Source organism: Urocitellus parryii, unplaced genomic scaffold (genome assembly GCF_045843805.1).
Source record: "Urocitellus parryii isolate mUroPar1 unplaced genomic scaffold, mUroPar1.hap1 Scaffold_35, whole genome shotgun sequence".
Lineage (NCBI taxonomy): Eukaryota > Metazoa > Chordata > Mammalia > Rodentia > Sciuridae > Urocitellus > Urocitellus parryii.
Genome location: NW_027553167.1, coordinates 3,694,774 through 3,712,177, shown reverse-complemented (window position 1 = coordinate 3,712,177; position 17,404 = coordinate 3,694,774).

Here is a 17,404-nt window from a genome sequence, read left to right as displayed (position 1 = left end):
TTCTTTACTAGAAAGAGAGAGAAGAAAGAAAATAAATTGCTAACAAATTCAATTTTTTCATTTTAATACAAGTTTAGTTTCTGAGAATTGCCAATGTTCCAGGAGGGGTTATTAGATATTTATTTGGATAATGCAGATCTGAATGTGCTTGATAATGACTCATCAAAAGTGAGAAACTGTCAAGATGGCAATGCCAGAAAAGATCTCAGTTCATTCTTGGATTGAGGTGGGCAGGGGGCAAAGCAACAGACCTGATTGCCTATATGAGAACATTAAGTTTCCAGAAATGAGAAAGTTAATATTTACAGAGTTGACATCTCATTCATACAGGACACTTTAGGAGAAGCAAACCTAACCTCAATAGCAATCCTTGAAGGTCTTTCCTTTTAACTTTTTTACCAAGAAAATATTTTTTTGAAGTTCATCAGACCTATTTTTATAAGATTGTAATGGGGAACTACATTTGTGGCTCAGTGGTACAGCACTTGCCTAGCACGTGTGAGGCACTGGGTTTGATCTTCAGTGCCCACATAATAAATAAATAAAATATTATGACCATCTACAACCAGATTTTTTAATAAAAGATAATAATACCAGCTGGGATTGTGGCTTGGAGGTAGAGCGCTTGCCTAGCATGTGTGAGGCACTGGGTTCGATCCTCAGCAAAACATAAAATCAAAAATAAAGCTATAACTTATAACTAAAAAAATAAATGTTTTATTAAATGATAATAATAACTAGATTCATATTCATAGGAATATCATCTGTTATCCAAGACACTGCCATTTTGTAAGCAAATTTATCCAAATAATATACAGGAACCATGTGATACAGACAATACTATCTTCAAGTTCTAGTCAGTCTTTCCTCTGTCTCTTCCCAAACAGTATATACTGATAGGGACTTGGTCTTAAGAAATGGCAAAGAAAAACATTTCTTGAAAAGGAGCTTATATTACTGTTATCAATTAGCAAAGAAAGTCTATAAGCTTCTAAATACTAAAGTAACACAAAGTAAGAAAGGTGCACTTACTTTCGTTAGACAATAGCATTTTAGCATTTTCTATACAGAGTTTTGCAAAACAGAAATAGACAATAGAATTCAATTTTCTCATAAGCAGTTTATGTATCTGAGGAAGTGAATTTCCACAATAATAAACACTAGTAGAATTTATAGTACATGTTTGGAGCACTTAAGTATATTAGGAAGCTATTTGATGATAAACAAACTACAAAACCCACATGGTACTTTGTTTCATGCACATGTTGATCATCTTTCATAAATCATTAAAACAAGGTAAAAGGAATAAAGAGAACAAAGAAGATAGAGAAGGAAGAAAAAAGAGAGGGAAAGAAGGAAAATGGTAGAAAAAGAAAAAGAAAAAAAGAAAAGTAAAATATAATTTTTATCTTCTAGATGAAAATGAATATAGGTTATGTGATGTGAGAAACATGCTTAACTGCCCAAAGAATGGGCTGGAAAACTTGAGGTCCAGCTAAATATAAAATGTGAGATTTTAATGACAATCTCAGAAAATCCAGCACCTGGTGGTCAGGCACACTCAGAGCAGTTACAAGCAGCATTTTAGCCCCTAGAGCATAAGATCCCTCCCCTGGTTGCTCATGGCTGAGTACTATGGAATGCACAATCTTCCCAAACGTCCCATAGGTCTTATGGTCTCTTAAATAAACCTTAGTTGTTCCCATTTCCCTTTGTTTTCTTGGGTCAGGAAAGTCTTCTTGTGGTGAATGCATTCTGAATGCAGCTCTTACTTCTTTACCTACGTTACTATTTCTGAACAGAGAAATTTCTATCTCTGTTGGTCAGATCAACTCCTTCCCCCACCTCCTGTTTATCAAGGGGCTGTTGAGGTGCAGGGACTTTGGATCTGCCACATTCATAGTCTGTGGTGTTATTTTGTGAGTTAACTGCTTACAACTTTTCATTCCACTCTATTTCCCCTCTGGATGCTTTTCATACATCCCAATTTTATACTTAAGGCTAATACTGCATTATGAAAAGACACCACCGAATTTTCTATTTCTCACATGTGAGAAGGAAGAATCATGGTAGACAAAGTTCATAGTATGCCCCCATTTTTATGTATATAAAATTCATTTATGGATATTAGTCCACTTGTCAGAGATTATATTTCTATTGGTTTGGGATGAATACAAGAATTTAAAGAAGCAATCCTTTAGGTTTGGCTGAAAACAGCCTGAGGACCTGGCTTTGAAAAATACCTTTCTATTTGCCAAGGAGAGGGAAGGGAAGTTCAGATCACAATTCAATTCTTTTTATTAGCCCTATTTTATTCTTACTATTGTCTCTTTTTCTCAGGGTTAATATTTTGAATTGTGGGTAATTTCAGCTTTTCAAAGTACTCTTTCCCAAAATACATTTTTACTTTAAAAAGATGGTTCAAGAATGATGATGTCTACTGTTCTGTTTATATAAATTTGAGCCCTCTCTTTTTATTTTCTCCAGTGGACATGTACTTCCTGGAGGATTAACGTTCTCTTGTGCATTTTATTCATTGTAGTTCTTCATCAGAGTAAGTCAATTTCTGCTTAGAAATATCTTACAATTTCTTATATAATTTACTAAGTATCAGTGATAATCCACAGGTAATAATCATTACCCACTTTGGGTTCAATAATGTATAAGCTATATTTATTCCCGGTAACCTGAATGTTGCATGAGGGTAAGGAATTTCGGCACTCCGTTTTGCCGACATGGAGATATTTTTGTATTTCTATTACCCTCAGAGGAGGTGCAGAGGCAGATGTAGGGTTAAGGAATGGATTATATTGACTCAGCAGCAGGTGGCAACTTTCTTTCTTTGTGTGCCCTTTATACTGCTCTGCCACCTGTTCATAAGTTATTCTTCTGGTTCTTTTCAAATTAAGGAAATAAGTAACAATAGAGACCAGCCATGCTGTTAAAAACAATTGATCTAATTTTCATTCTCCTTTGTCTATGGTTTCAATTCTTCTATTGTAACATTTAGTAAACATAAACAAGACAGAAAGACACACATGGCCATTAATTTTACTATAACAACTAGAGAAGAGAAATGAAGCTCCTACTATTGAGATGTAGTTTGAAATGTAAAATAATGACAAGTGTGCCTCAGGCACATTTCAGCCTCACAGATCAATTCTAAAGAGCCCCAATTCCCTAAGGATCTTTGTTCAGGTTACAAATTCTGCCAGTAAATCTTGAAATAAGATGAGATTTTTCTATCTAAAGCTGATTCCTTCAGAGGCTTGAAATGCACTTTTTGAACAGCTTCTTTTCTGCCAAGTTCTTTAATGGTAAATGGGAAACAGAAGTACCTAGAACTGGGACATAAATATTCTAGACTTTTGAATGTACTTCTTTTCAATTCACTTGATTTATGTTAAATGTGTGGATATACCAGCTGCAAAGTGGAAATCTTTCTGCTATTTCCTAAGCTTTTTTTTTCCTCTTAAGAACTGCTTTCTCAGAAATTATGTACTTTTTCCATTTACCTTTTCCCATTCCTGCATCCTGGGGCAGGGCTGTGTGTATGTGTGTGTGTGTGTGTGTGTGTGTGTGTGTGTGTGTGTGAGAGAGAGAGAGAGAGAGAGAGAGAGAGAGAGAGAGGGAGAGAGAGAGAGAGAGATGGATGAAGGGGAGATTGGAGCAGTTATTATGACAATATTGTTTGAAAGTGTAATACCTGAGGGGAAAAATGAAGAACTAAAGGATAGCTTTATAGTCACTAAATTATCATGAAATTCAGCAGACTTTTGATAAATTGGCCAGACCTTATGAATAAAATGACTTTATGAAATAATGAAAATATATAAAAGACTGATATGAATCTTCTTTCCTCTGATAATAAATAGATTGAGTACGAAAGGGCGCACAAGGAAGTCTTGTCCTCCAGTTTGACTTTCCTTCATCCTACTTATTTTGTGTACCCCCTTTTGACTCTCATGTTCCATTTTTTGAGACTACAGGTGATTGACTTAAAATCATAGCCCTTTAGAGAAAAGGGGGCAAAAGGGGTTAACGTTGTGTTTTCACATGCAGAAGAGATGGAAGGATGGAAAGGGGAGGCAGTCCTCTGGAGCCCCTTCTATAAGGGTATGATTCCTGGTTGCCACAACTAAATCACCTCTTCATAGCCCCAGCTTCTAATGGCATTACTTTAGCATTAAGATTTCCACATGGAAATTTTGGAGGGACATACACATTCAAGCCTTAGGGTAAGATAACAGAAACCCCTGATGTGTCCATTTCTATCCAGGTTTATATCTGTTATCCTGGTACAACTATTACTAACACCTTTGTTCACTCTTAAACATGAACTAGTTTTGTATGACAAATGGCAAGGGCATTCCATGTGGAAATTCTATATGGAAAATAAGGTATAGAAGTTAAGAGATGTGCCCAAATTTGAATAATTATTTACTTCTGTCTTTAGGGTCAAATTCAAACCAGCTTAATCTTTTCCTAGAGTTCTACTTATAGCACTTCAGGGTTTTCTTACTTTATATCTCTTTGCATTGCAATTCATGAATGATTTTAGAACACAGATGGAAAGGGCAAATCCACCACCACCTAAAATAAAAGAGGCAGATAAATTCTCCAACATGAACCATCTCCTACCTGATATAAACCAAAATGTTCTGTTTACTTCCTTTTACACTAGTGTGTATTGTCTTTTTTTGACATCAAAAGATGTTTATGGGATTTTTTTAATAAATGAAAAATCCACAGCTGCTATAGACTAGGGGTAACATAATTCATTCACCATAAGAAAAATCAATCATCAATCAAACAGAACTCACTATAGTCTTTTAGTTACCCAGGACATACCAGCTCCAAAATATTTGCTTCCTGCTATTTAGCTCTGGGTAGCAGGATCTTGCTGTTAATGGGTAATTATGTCCTACTAAAATGAATTGGTACTGAATGCCTCCTGAACCTCTGGTTGGAAGGACTTGAATCTGAAGATTGTACCCCATCAGGGCACCCAATGAACATAGGGCAAAAAGGGTAAAAGAAGTCTTGTTGTTTCTCTATTCATTTCCTAGGCATTAGGCATTGGGCAATCTGTCAGGCTTCTGCTCCGTCTAGGCTCTGTGTAATGATCTGGGAGGATCAAAAAGTCTAATCTGACACATTGGCTATGTAAATGTCATATGAGTCCCTTGTACATTTGCCTGAGGGCTCCTTTTTTTAAAGAGAGAGTGAGAGAGGAGAGAGAGAGAAATTTTTTAATATTTATTTTTTAGTTCTCAGTGGACACAACATCGTTGTTGGTATGTGGTGCTGAGGATCGAACCCGGGTCGCACGCATGCCAGGCGAGCCCGCTACCACTTGAGCCACATCCCCAGCCCCTGAGGGCTCCTTGATAGGGCACATTTCAAAAACGATAAAGGTTATAGCACCCTGTGAAGGATTTATGCCATGCAGTCTACTGGCCATGATTTAGTTTTGTAGCAGACATTCCATTTTAAATTTAGGAATTAATCATTTAGCCGAGCTAGTTTTATTGGGTACTATAGAATATACAGGAAAGAATAAGGAAGGAGATTTTTGTACACCATTGATTTTGTTAAATGAAAATAATAAATTCTTATATTTTTCTACATTTGATATAATTCTATAATTCTAGTAAGGAGACATTAAATTAAGCAAAATCCGCTTTTGCTTTAGAATGGTCCAAGAACTTTATAATCAAATAACTTTGGCAATTAATCATTAATATAATCCAACAGTACAAACACCTAACTCTAAAAGTCAAATATAATATTCTTATATTGAATACTTAAATAATTTATGGAGTATCCTAATAACAATGGAGATTCACACATATACATACATTTAACATACACATAGTAATTATTATCACCAAACCAATTTGTAAAGACATTTCTGAAACGAAATAATTGTTTTCACCTCATAAACAGTAAGGCACCTGAAGAAACTTGAGACGTGTTCATCTATTAAAATTGCTCTTTCATCCTGTAAGACCAGAGTTCTCATCCCAGCCATGTTAAAATTGCTAGGACTGCTTTTAAACAATACCAACACCTGAAAAACTCACCTCCTTTCTTCTTGTGTAGGAAGCTATGGAGAAAGCATTACCAAAGCCCACATTTGTAAGATACATGGCGCAACCTAACATAAAGGCAAAATACTCATAAGAAAGTAAAGATCAAAGCATGTTAAGAAGCATGTTGACACAAATTTAGGAAGGCAATAATTAGTCTGGGGGATCTTGCTATATTTATCACACATTATTTGAAGGAATTAATAAAGTTGTGAGAATTGAATATTGTTGAAAGATTCTGAAATTTGTATATCTGAAAATATCATGAAGTAATTTTAATAACTGCTGTTTTATTTCTATAAAAAAATTACTATGCTGTTCATGTTCATCTAATAAAGCAACCAACCATCCCAGTCTGTCTAGGCCTAAAGTATTTCTTGGAAATGAGACTTTTAGTGCAAAAATTGGAGAACTCCTATCTACTCAAAACTCTAGAAAAGAAGACAAGGAAATTGCCAAATGTCACCTAAAGTTTAAAACTACGTATTCACATCCTCCTGAAAAAGCAGTAAGTTGAGGTAAATGACCAGCTCCACTAAATTTTTTTTAATATTTATTTATTTATTTTTAGTTATATGTGGACACAATATCTTTATTTTATTTTTATGTGGTGCTGAGGACTGAACCCAGGACCTCACGCATGGCAGGCAAGTGATCTACCTCTGAGCCACAACCCCAGCCCCTCCACTAAAAGTTTTGATTTACAGCCCAGTGAATTCACACTATTGTGGATACGCTTTGCCCACATTCCCCAATGCTTTCCCAGATAAAGAGCTCTTTGATTTTGTCCTTCTTTATTGTTTGTTGTCCATATTTCTAATAATGCTGTGTTGATTCTGTGAACAGACTTTGGAATAAGTTCCAATGTATTTTATTGTCTATCCTCATTTATCTTTGTCTATTTTTATTCAAATTGTTCCTCTTCCATTTCATACTGTGGCTATTTTTTACACGTTGATTCATTTTTCATTTTATTTATGTTCTTTGTTTAGCTTTTCAGTATGAATGTCTTTTTATTCAATATGAAATATTTCAGACATACAAAAAAGGATTTAAAACAAAAATAAAAGCACCTATAAAGCCACTGCTAAAGGTAAAAAGAGCATTAAAATAAAGTCAAAGCCCCCTTACTTCAATTTACATACCTTCTCTAGAGCAAAGGACTATCCTAAATTTGATATGCACTTTTCTCAAGTAATCTTTACAGTTTACAACACAAATATACATGTATATGTATATAAGATATATTATATACTAATATTATATAGATTATATTATATACTTTTAATATTCATATAATGAAATCCTACTATATGCATTATCCTTCAACTTAAAATTTTGTTGTGTATGCAAGATTCACAAGATTCAGCTGTTTTATATATATATATATATATATATATATATATATATATATATATATTCAAATATTTTAAGGGCCTAATAGTATTTCATTACATAAGTACACTTTAATTTATCCCTTCTCTTCCATTGATTAACATTTAGATAACTCTTCAACCTTTCGCTATTTAAGATAATCTATGTATCTATTTATCTATTAGTCATCTCCATAAGTACATGTGAGATATCTCTAAAAAATGTACCAAGGAGGAGTTGATTGATAATGAGGGATGTTCACCACTTTCTGACATATCATGAAGACCAATGGACTTAACTATTTATGTACCCACCAGCACAACATGGACGCCTCAATTGTTCTCTGTATTTCCCAACACTTTTCACTTTCAGTGTTTCAGTTTTTGTCAACCTATGTCTGAGAAAACTTGTATTTTTGTGGAATTTATTCATTTCACTGAATATTAGTGAGTTCAAGAAGTTTTTATTGAACTTTTTGACTATTTTGTTTTTCTCTTACATGAATTTTCTGCATAGATACTGTGTCCATTTCTTTGCTGGTCTGTTTGTCTTTTGCTTGAATTTTTACAAGAATTTTTATATGGCATAGATATTAATTTGTCAGTTCAACTTATTCTCTGTGGTCTGTCTTATCAGTCTGTTATAAAAAGTTTAAACTTTTAAAAAGCATTTTTCTCTTTATAATTTATGATTTAAAATATTGTTAAACAACATTTAGGCACTCCATGTGTTTATGTTTGATTTGAGATATGTTGGGATTGAATTCAGAATCTTTTCATGCTAGGCAAGCACTCTACAACAAAACTACATAACTAGCTTCCTACATCCCAGCCCAATGTGGTCTGATATTGCTGTTTTAAGTACTACAGTTTGAACCCAGGTCTTCTCACATGCTAGCCAAACTCTATCACTGAGCTATTCCCACAACTCGCTACCCAATGTATTTTCTTCCAAACATTTTGAAGTGGTCTTTTCCAAATTTAGGTTTTTGACTTACAAGATGATTATCATGAACGGTATAAAGGAGTCTTATGGGTAGAAGTGTGCCTTCTCCAAGTTCCTTCATGAAGTTGCAGCCTCAGTACCTTAGAATATGACCTCATTTGGAGGCAGAATCTGTCCAGGAGTGCTCATGTTAAACTGGGTCATTAAAATAGGCCTTAACCCAATATGACTGATTTCCTTATGAATAGCAAAACTTGTGGACAGATGCAGCACATAGGAAAATACTATGGACAATAAAGGCAGAAGCCGACAAGAACTTACCCAAGACCATCAGCAAACCACTGAAGATAGGAAAAGGGGATGGAAAAGATGCTTTCCTAAAGCACTCAGTGGAACCATCTTGGAGTTCCAACATCCATAACTATGACATGGTAAATTTCTATTCTTGCAGTCCCTTGGTTTGTAGTACTTTGTTATTGTAGCCCTTTCAAATTAGTGGCTTTATTTATTAATTAATTTTCAATATTGTAGATTGATTGTCCCAAATCCTTTATAGAACATTATGTCTTTTACTTGCATAATTGAATTATCCTATTTCTGTGAAATAATTATTTTCCACACATCTGTATATTTCTTATCTCAATACTTCTGAAATATATATCAATATGACCTTGTGAATTGCCTTATTTTATTTAGTGAACTGTTTTATTTACTATAGCTTAATCACTATTGCTTTGTGATATGTGGTACTGTGAGATCCTTCCACCTACCACTCTACCTCAGGAGATTTTATTTTTCACTTTGCTAATCCATATAAACTTTAGAATAAACACATTAATTGTGATGGTTTAGATATTAGGTGTCCCCCAAAAGCTCATGAGACAATGCAAGAATGTTGAGAGGTAAAGATTAGATTAGAGCTGTAACCCAATAGGGGGGTTAATCCACTGATATGGGTTAATTGGGTGGTAACTATAGGCAGGTAGATTGTAACTACAAGAGAGGGTACCAGCGGGGTGTAAATGTGGGGTTTATGTTTTGTTCCTCATGAGCAGAGCTGTCTTTCTGCTTTCTGGCTTTCATATCCTGAGTGCTTTCTTCACCCACACCTTTCCACCATGATGTGCTGTCTCGTCTTGGGCTCAGAGCTATGGAGGCAATTGACCATGGACTGAACCTCTAAAACTGTGAGCCTAAATAACCTTGTCCTCCTCCATGTTGTTCTCATCAAATATTTTAGTCAGAGTAGCAAAGGACTGACTAAGAAAGCCTTCTTTCTTTGGGTCAAAATATATTTTTCCTCTTCTATGTTGTTAGGGCTTTTGGTCACGGTGAAAAAAAAAAAAGATAACTAAAACATGAATTTGACTAAATAAATAAATAAATAAATTTTAAAGAGAGCCAGCTTCATTTGAAATGGAGACAACTGAATATTTATGATAGAGTATTTCTATACATGATACTTCATATCTCTCAATTTGATATCCTAAAATAATTTTAATAAAGTTGATTCATTTATTTCATAAAAGTATGGTATCTTTTGATTGATTCACTCTTTATTTATTTATTCATTTTATTTATATATGACAGTGGAATGCATTACAATTCTTATCGCACATATATTGCACAATTTTTCATATCTCTGGTTGTATACAAAGTATAATCACACCAATCATGTCTTCATACATGTATCTTGTATAATAATGATCATCACATTCCACCGTTATTTCAAACTCCATGCCCCTCCCTTCTCCTCTCTTCCCTTTGCCCTATCTAGAGTTCCTCTATTCCTCCCATGCTCCTGCTCCTTACCCCACTATGAATCAACTTCCTTATATTAAAGAAAACATTCAGCATTTGACTGCACCAATTTGCAGTCCCACCAGCAATGTATGAGTGTACATTTTCCCCCACATCCTCTCCAACACTTATTGTTGCTTGTCTTCATCATAGCTGCCATTCTGAATGGAGTGAGATGAAATCTTAAAGTGGTTTTGATTTAGATTTCTCTAATTGCTAGTGATGATGAACACTTTTTCATGTGTTTGTTGATTGATTGTATATCATCTTCTGAGAAGTGTCTGTTCAGGTCCTTGACCCAATTATTGATTTAGTTATTTGGTTTTTTAGTGTTTAACTTTTTGAGTTCTTTATATACCCTAGAGATTAGTGCTCTATCTGATTTGTGAGAGGTAAAAATTTGCTCCCAAGACATAGGCTCTCTCTCCACCTCACAGATTGTTTCTTCTGCTAAAAAGAAACTTTTTAGTTGGAGTCCATCCCATTTATTGATTCTTGATTTTAACTTTTGCACCAGAGGAGTCTTATTAAAGAAGTGGGGGCCTAATCCCACTTGATAGAAATTAGGGCCTACTTTTTCTTCTATTAGACACAGGGTCTCTGATTTTATTCCTAAGTCCTTATCCATTTTGAGTTGAGTTTTGTGCATGGTGAGAAATAGGGGGTTAATTTCATTTGTTGCATATGGATTTCCAATTTTCTCAGTACCATTTGTTGAAAAGTCTATTTTTTTTAACTAATGCATGTTTTTGGCACCTTTGTCTAATATAAGATAATTGTAATTTTGTGGGTTAGTCTCTGTGTCCTCTATTCTGTACCATTGGTCTACCGGTCTGTTTTGGTGCCAATACCATGCTGTTTTTGTTACTATTGCTCTGTGGTATAGTTTAAGGTTTGATATAGTAATGCCACCTGCTTCACTCTTCATGCTAAGGATTGCTTTAGCTATTCTGGGTCTCTTATTTTTCTAGATGAATTCCATGAATGCTTTTTCTATTTCTATTAGGAATGTTATTGGGATTTTGATTGGAATTGTATTAAATTTGTATAGTGCTTTTGGAAGTATGGTCATTTTGATAATATTAATTCTATCTATCCAAGAGCAAGGTAAATCCTTCCATCTTCTGATATCTTCTTTGACTTCTTTCTTTAGGGTTCTATAATTTTCATTATATAGATCTTTCACCTCTTTCGTTAAGTTGATTCTCAAGTGTTTTATTTTATTTTTATTTTTTGAGGCTATTGTAAATTGGGTAGTTTTTCTCATTCCCATTTCTGAGGATTTATCACTGTTATACAGAAATGCCTTTGATTTATGGGTGTTGATTTTATATCCTGCTAATTTGCTCAATTCATTCTTAATTATGTGTTTTGTTCTGTTTTCAGTCACAACTATTAGTAAGTTAGTAAGAACTATTTCTTTAAAAATACATTTTCTTATTGGTGGGAGAATGCAATTGTTTTCTATACATTAAATTTACATATGGCCCAGTGATTTGGGATAGGCCTGTAATCCCAGAGACTTGGGAGACTGATAATCTTGAGTTCAAAGCCAGCCTCAACAAAAGTGAGGTGCCAAGCAACTCAGTGAGACCCTGTCTGTAAATAAAATACAAAATAGGTCTGCAGATGTAGTTCAGTGGTTGAGTAACCCTGAGTTCAATCCCCGATAACCCCCCTGCAAAAAAAATTAAATATGATGATATTGTTGAATTATCTGGTTAAGTTAGTGTTTCGAAATTATCTTAGTTTCATATAAAGTTAATCAAATAATAGGTAAATAACCTTCTACTTTTCATTAATTTTTAAATTTCATTTACTAAGGCCTGTTGGAAAATGTTTAATAACATATTGTTGTTTTGTTTGTACCTTAAAAAGTTAATGTCTCTGATTCCTATATATGTTGATAAGTATGATATTTCATAGTTTTTTTTAGATAAATATACTTTAATCAAGTCAAAGAAACATTTCAAGAACCAATGTCTCTGGAGTGGGGAATCTCAGGGCATATTCAAAAATAGTCTATGAAATACACATTTGAACTTCTATTTTTACCTAAAACTATTTAGGTAATATATGAATTGACTGAAGTACATGCAAATTATGTTTTTAAATGCACTTATAACTATTTAATTAATTAATTTATTTAGTCAGTCAGTCGGATCACAGTCTAAAATAATTGGAGACCATTGTCCTAGATGAAAATATCTCAAATTGTTCTCCAAAGTGTACTTGGTCCATATCACCAAAGCCCCTTTTCACAACAATGAATTACTAAATAATCTGTGAAATAAAGTAAGAGTGCTGGGGACATGGAATGCAAAACTGCTTTTTTACTAAATTTCTAAGTCATTATTATGCAAAGAAAAGTTTCAGGACCATTATCCTAAATTATAAAGATCAAGAAGTTTCTAAATATCCTTTTAGTCTCTTCTTTTTGTATGTGTGAAAACTAAAACTTTGGTTCCTCCAATTTTGCCTTTCTCATAGGAGAAAGTCAGTACTAAGTATAAATATCCAATTTTTTACTTATATATGACAGCGGAATACATTACAAATCTTATTACACATATAGAACACAATTTTTCATATCTCTGGTTATATACAAAGTATATCCACACCAATTCATGTCTTTATTCCTGTACTTTGGATAATAATGATCATCACATTCCACCATCATTAATTACCCCATCCCCCTCCCTTCCCCTCTAACCCCTATGCCCTATCTAGAGTTCCTCTATTCCTCCCATGCTCCCGCTCCCTATCCCTCTATGAACCATCCTCCTTATATCACAGAAAACATTTGGCATTTGTTTTTTGGGGATTGGATAACTTCACCTAGCTCCATCTTCTCTAACTCCATCCATTTACCTGCAAATTAAAAAAAAATAAGAAAAGCTAAAACAAAATTCTCATTCCTATAAACTCAGTTCATCATTTTAGCCAGGTTGTTTTTATTGTGCTTCCAGAAAAGAGATGGAAATGATCATGATCTGTATATACAGAGAGTTTGGCTTTAGTGTTAAATAGCATTTGCTTTGCACATTTGTGAACTACTTTTTGTCCAACTGTTAAAATGCCCTCTTACATGTTAAGATTTTTCTGATAACTTTCATCCTAACATTATATTGAATAATTATAGTAAAATGGAAACACCCTACATCCCAACCACTTAAGACAAATTTGACAGAATTTTGGCCTTCATTTTTCACTGATTAGGAATCTGTATTCCTCACCAAACCCCATTTTCCCTAGGAGATCTCTAAGAGGTTCATCACAAAGTCCCCATATTCCATTCAAAAGTATACTTGTTTCTGCTTCCACTTCTCTGGCTAAATAAAGCAGAGTACATCCTTTAGTTTTTTCTCTTTCAAGGTCTCCTATTTATTATCCTCCACTTAGGCTTAACTTTTTTCTCCTGTATTTTTTAAGGCCTCCATTGGAATAACACATGTAGGCGAAACCAATAAAATCATCACACTGCACTGCCTGTGTAGACTACTGCATGACTAGGTTTGCTTCACATAAAATTATACCAATCACCACAAATGTACCTACATAGCCTATGATTATAACCAATATGTAATAGTAAAATATGGCCTAAATACATTGTTTAAATTCACATTAATATCAATTTATTCTACATGTTGACTCTTTGTCAAACAAAGGTTTGGAGAAATTATTCTCCTGCTAAAAGTTCTCAGCTGGACTTGAACTATTTATTTTCTATTCATTTCAAAAGGATTTGTGCAGAAAGCTGTATTTCTTTTTAAAAATATTTCATTTAGAAGTATGTTGAATGAGGAAAGTAATAGATTATATTAAATTTTGAGCACTGTTTGTGATTTTAACTAAATGATAAATATTAATTACTATTTAAAATACAGCAAAAAGTTAAAGCTCTTAGTTGCTAACTATTGTGCACAGCAATCTACCCAGTTAATACAAATTTAATTTATAATAATTACTTTTCTAATACATAAATTATATGGTACAGTATAATAAGTGATAATAGTACATATTACAAAACAGGCTGACATCTTAACAAAAAACATCCTAACACATGGCTATTATACTGGAGGAAAATAGTACTGGGAAGTAGCTATACTTGCAATTCATTTAGAAAATGAATCATAATGCATTAATGCCTCTGAATAATTTGCAAATAAATGAACCAAAAAAATTACATAAATGACCAGGCATAGGTATTTATTTATTTGATGTGGGGGGAGAATGAGAGGAATTGGAATAAAGCCTGTGTTAATAAGTGCATACACATGTGCTAAGCCATTGTACCATTTAACCAGCAGAGGTCTGAAATGCAATTACTTTCTATTTATTATTTTGCTGATTTGTTTTCTAATAAAATGTTATTGCCCAATGATAATGTTGAATTAACTACATAATGACGCTCTTGAAGATTAAGTAGATTAAATCACAGAATCCAATGACTGAAGAATTACTTCAGAGATCATCCAGTCACTCCCAAGTCTCCTAGTAGCAAAATCCCTTTTAAACCATTGCATTAAGTTGACTGTTAATTCTGTCTATGACAATCCTCCAACCAATATTCAAACTCCTCTCTCACTAACAAAATCTTAAGCCTTATCAAGACTTCAAAGTGCTTTATTAATTCTTAACCATCTCAGTCAGTCTCATAGTTAAAATTGGCCATATAATATAGGCCAGTATGTTCCAGTATACACACACACACACACACACACACACAAACACACACACAAATTGTATACACACACACACACACACACACACAAATCGGAAAAAGCAGAAATCACCTAGAATTCTGGGAAAGCATTTTATTTTCTGACCAAAGGAGAAATAGCTATATTTTTTTCCTTTCTGAATATTGAAGTAATGGAAGAACCTACATCATCTTGTGGTCTTGAAAGAAAGGTCAAAAGAATTATTACCGACATGACCCTGACATCTGTGAACCCTAAGCAGCATCTAACTACTCTCAAATAATTTGTTATGTGAAAATAAAACAAAAACAACCTATTTCATAGGCCATAGTGATTAGATGTTCTCTATCTCTGCCATTTATTATAGTCTCAGTTTGTAAGCTATCATGAAAATATTTCAGAGGTGTAAATCGAAAATCTTTATTAATATATCATTACCAAAATTCTTTCAACTAGATTTCCATAGGTGCTTTCAACATCATCCATCCCAGGTTGAAATAATGATGGTCATCTTTCAAGCCTACTCATGATTATATACTTCTCAACTCAGTTAAGGTAACCGTCATTCACTGAGTCACTGAAACCAAGAGCTATAAGTGTAGCTCCCCTCCCTATGGGCTCAGTATGTTCTCCACATTGGTTCATTTAATCATTCTAACAACCTGATGAGTCAGGTATTGATATTGTTTAATGTAAAACTAAACTAAGGAAGTGTTAAGTATCTTTCCAAGCTTACACTACTATTTAGTAACAGAGCTGGAATTTAAACATAGACAATCTGATATACCTGAAGAATCCTCATGTTTTTATTTTCGACTCAGTCTTTACATTTATTAGTTTACTGTACCCTTGATTGCTCTACTACTGTCTGCTTCCTGTTAGTGTTGCCTTGTCTTCTGCAACCATGACTACAAGCAGATCTTGATCCTAACATACCACCCTTTCCCTGCCATCTTCACATCACAGAGAATATTTTCCGAAAATGCGAATCAAGTCTTATTACTCCTTTACTCAAAGCCTCAAGCAATTAATTAATAATTAATCAGTCATTCTTTGTAAATGAAACAAACAGTACATTAGACTAGGCTATCTGTTAAATTTCAGACCAGAGCTCCAATAACTGATTGCTTTAATAATTAACTAAGCATGTTAACCATACATTAAAAAATTAAGGAGAAATCATTCTTCTTTATGTGCCTAATATAAGATTGAATCATTGTGCACAGAATCAATAAATAAAGAAACAATGGCAAAGTACAGTGAGCAGACAGATCTCACTTGTTCCATATAGCATTTTAAAAAAATGTTATGAGGGTCTGGAAACAATGGTCTTATATTCCTTTAAGGCAACTATTGGCTAGAACTGCCCACCCAGTAATTCTGTTTAGGCCCTGAAATAACCTTTTGTGTTTATACTCAGCCTACTGTACTATTTGCAGGATGGTTTAGTGTCATGTAGATTTGAGCTTGGGAATGTTGATCATTGATAGTAGAACCTTATCACTGTTACATTTGCAATCATCAGTAGCAGCAGAAGCATTATCATTTTTACTTATGTGATAGAACAAGAGTATCATTGTGGGGGATTAAGTCCCCCACATGGGCACACCCTGCCCATGGTGACAGAAAGGAACCTTGAGTTGAGAGAAACAATTTATAAGCTATGAAAATTAAAATATTTATAGCAACCATATCACATGACTATTGAAAAATTAAACAATAACATAACTTGAAAGCTTCTAGCAATCTCCCTGGCTTCTATTAGGTACCAAATTGGACTGAACTTTCTTTCCATGTTACAGGTATAGAATGGATTTTAATCCTGCAAAAGTTATAAAATCCCTTGGAGAGTCTATTGAAAGCTGTGAACCCTCAACCTAAGGCAAATAGAATGTTTTAACATTTCGACTTCACATAAAATTTTAGGATCTCAAGCTGTTCACAGGCTATGGAAGTGGACCTCAGGATGTTCAATGTAGGCAATCCTTCATAGTATTTATGGATTCACAGTAACTGGGGAGCTGTGAGAGAAATGGATATATGCAGCAAGATTGTTTACTGCAGTGTTTTCAATTGTACATAAGGAAAATAATAAAACAAAATAGTTTGATTTCCAGATACAAAAGCTTCTTCCAGATATGATCATGAAAAAATTATTCCATAGATTAAAGAGTGAACATAGAATACAATATGCTATGATTGATTTATTAATAATTCTCATGGAACAAATAGATAAGTAAACAAAATTGAATTTATATTCAAAATCTTAAACAGTGTCCTAGAATAAATGTCTGGAGTATATATAACCCCCAAATATGGGGAAATCCATTAATGAGTCATAACTAGATTCTCTCTAGTCAGGATTTTATGATCAATTCATTCCAATCCATACCACATACTCCTGTCTTCCTATTCAAACAAAAGGATAAGATCTATTAAAACATATTTATAAATATATAATATTCCCATTCTTTTTCTAGAGATAAGACA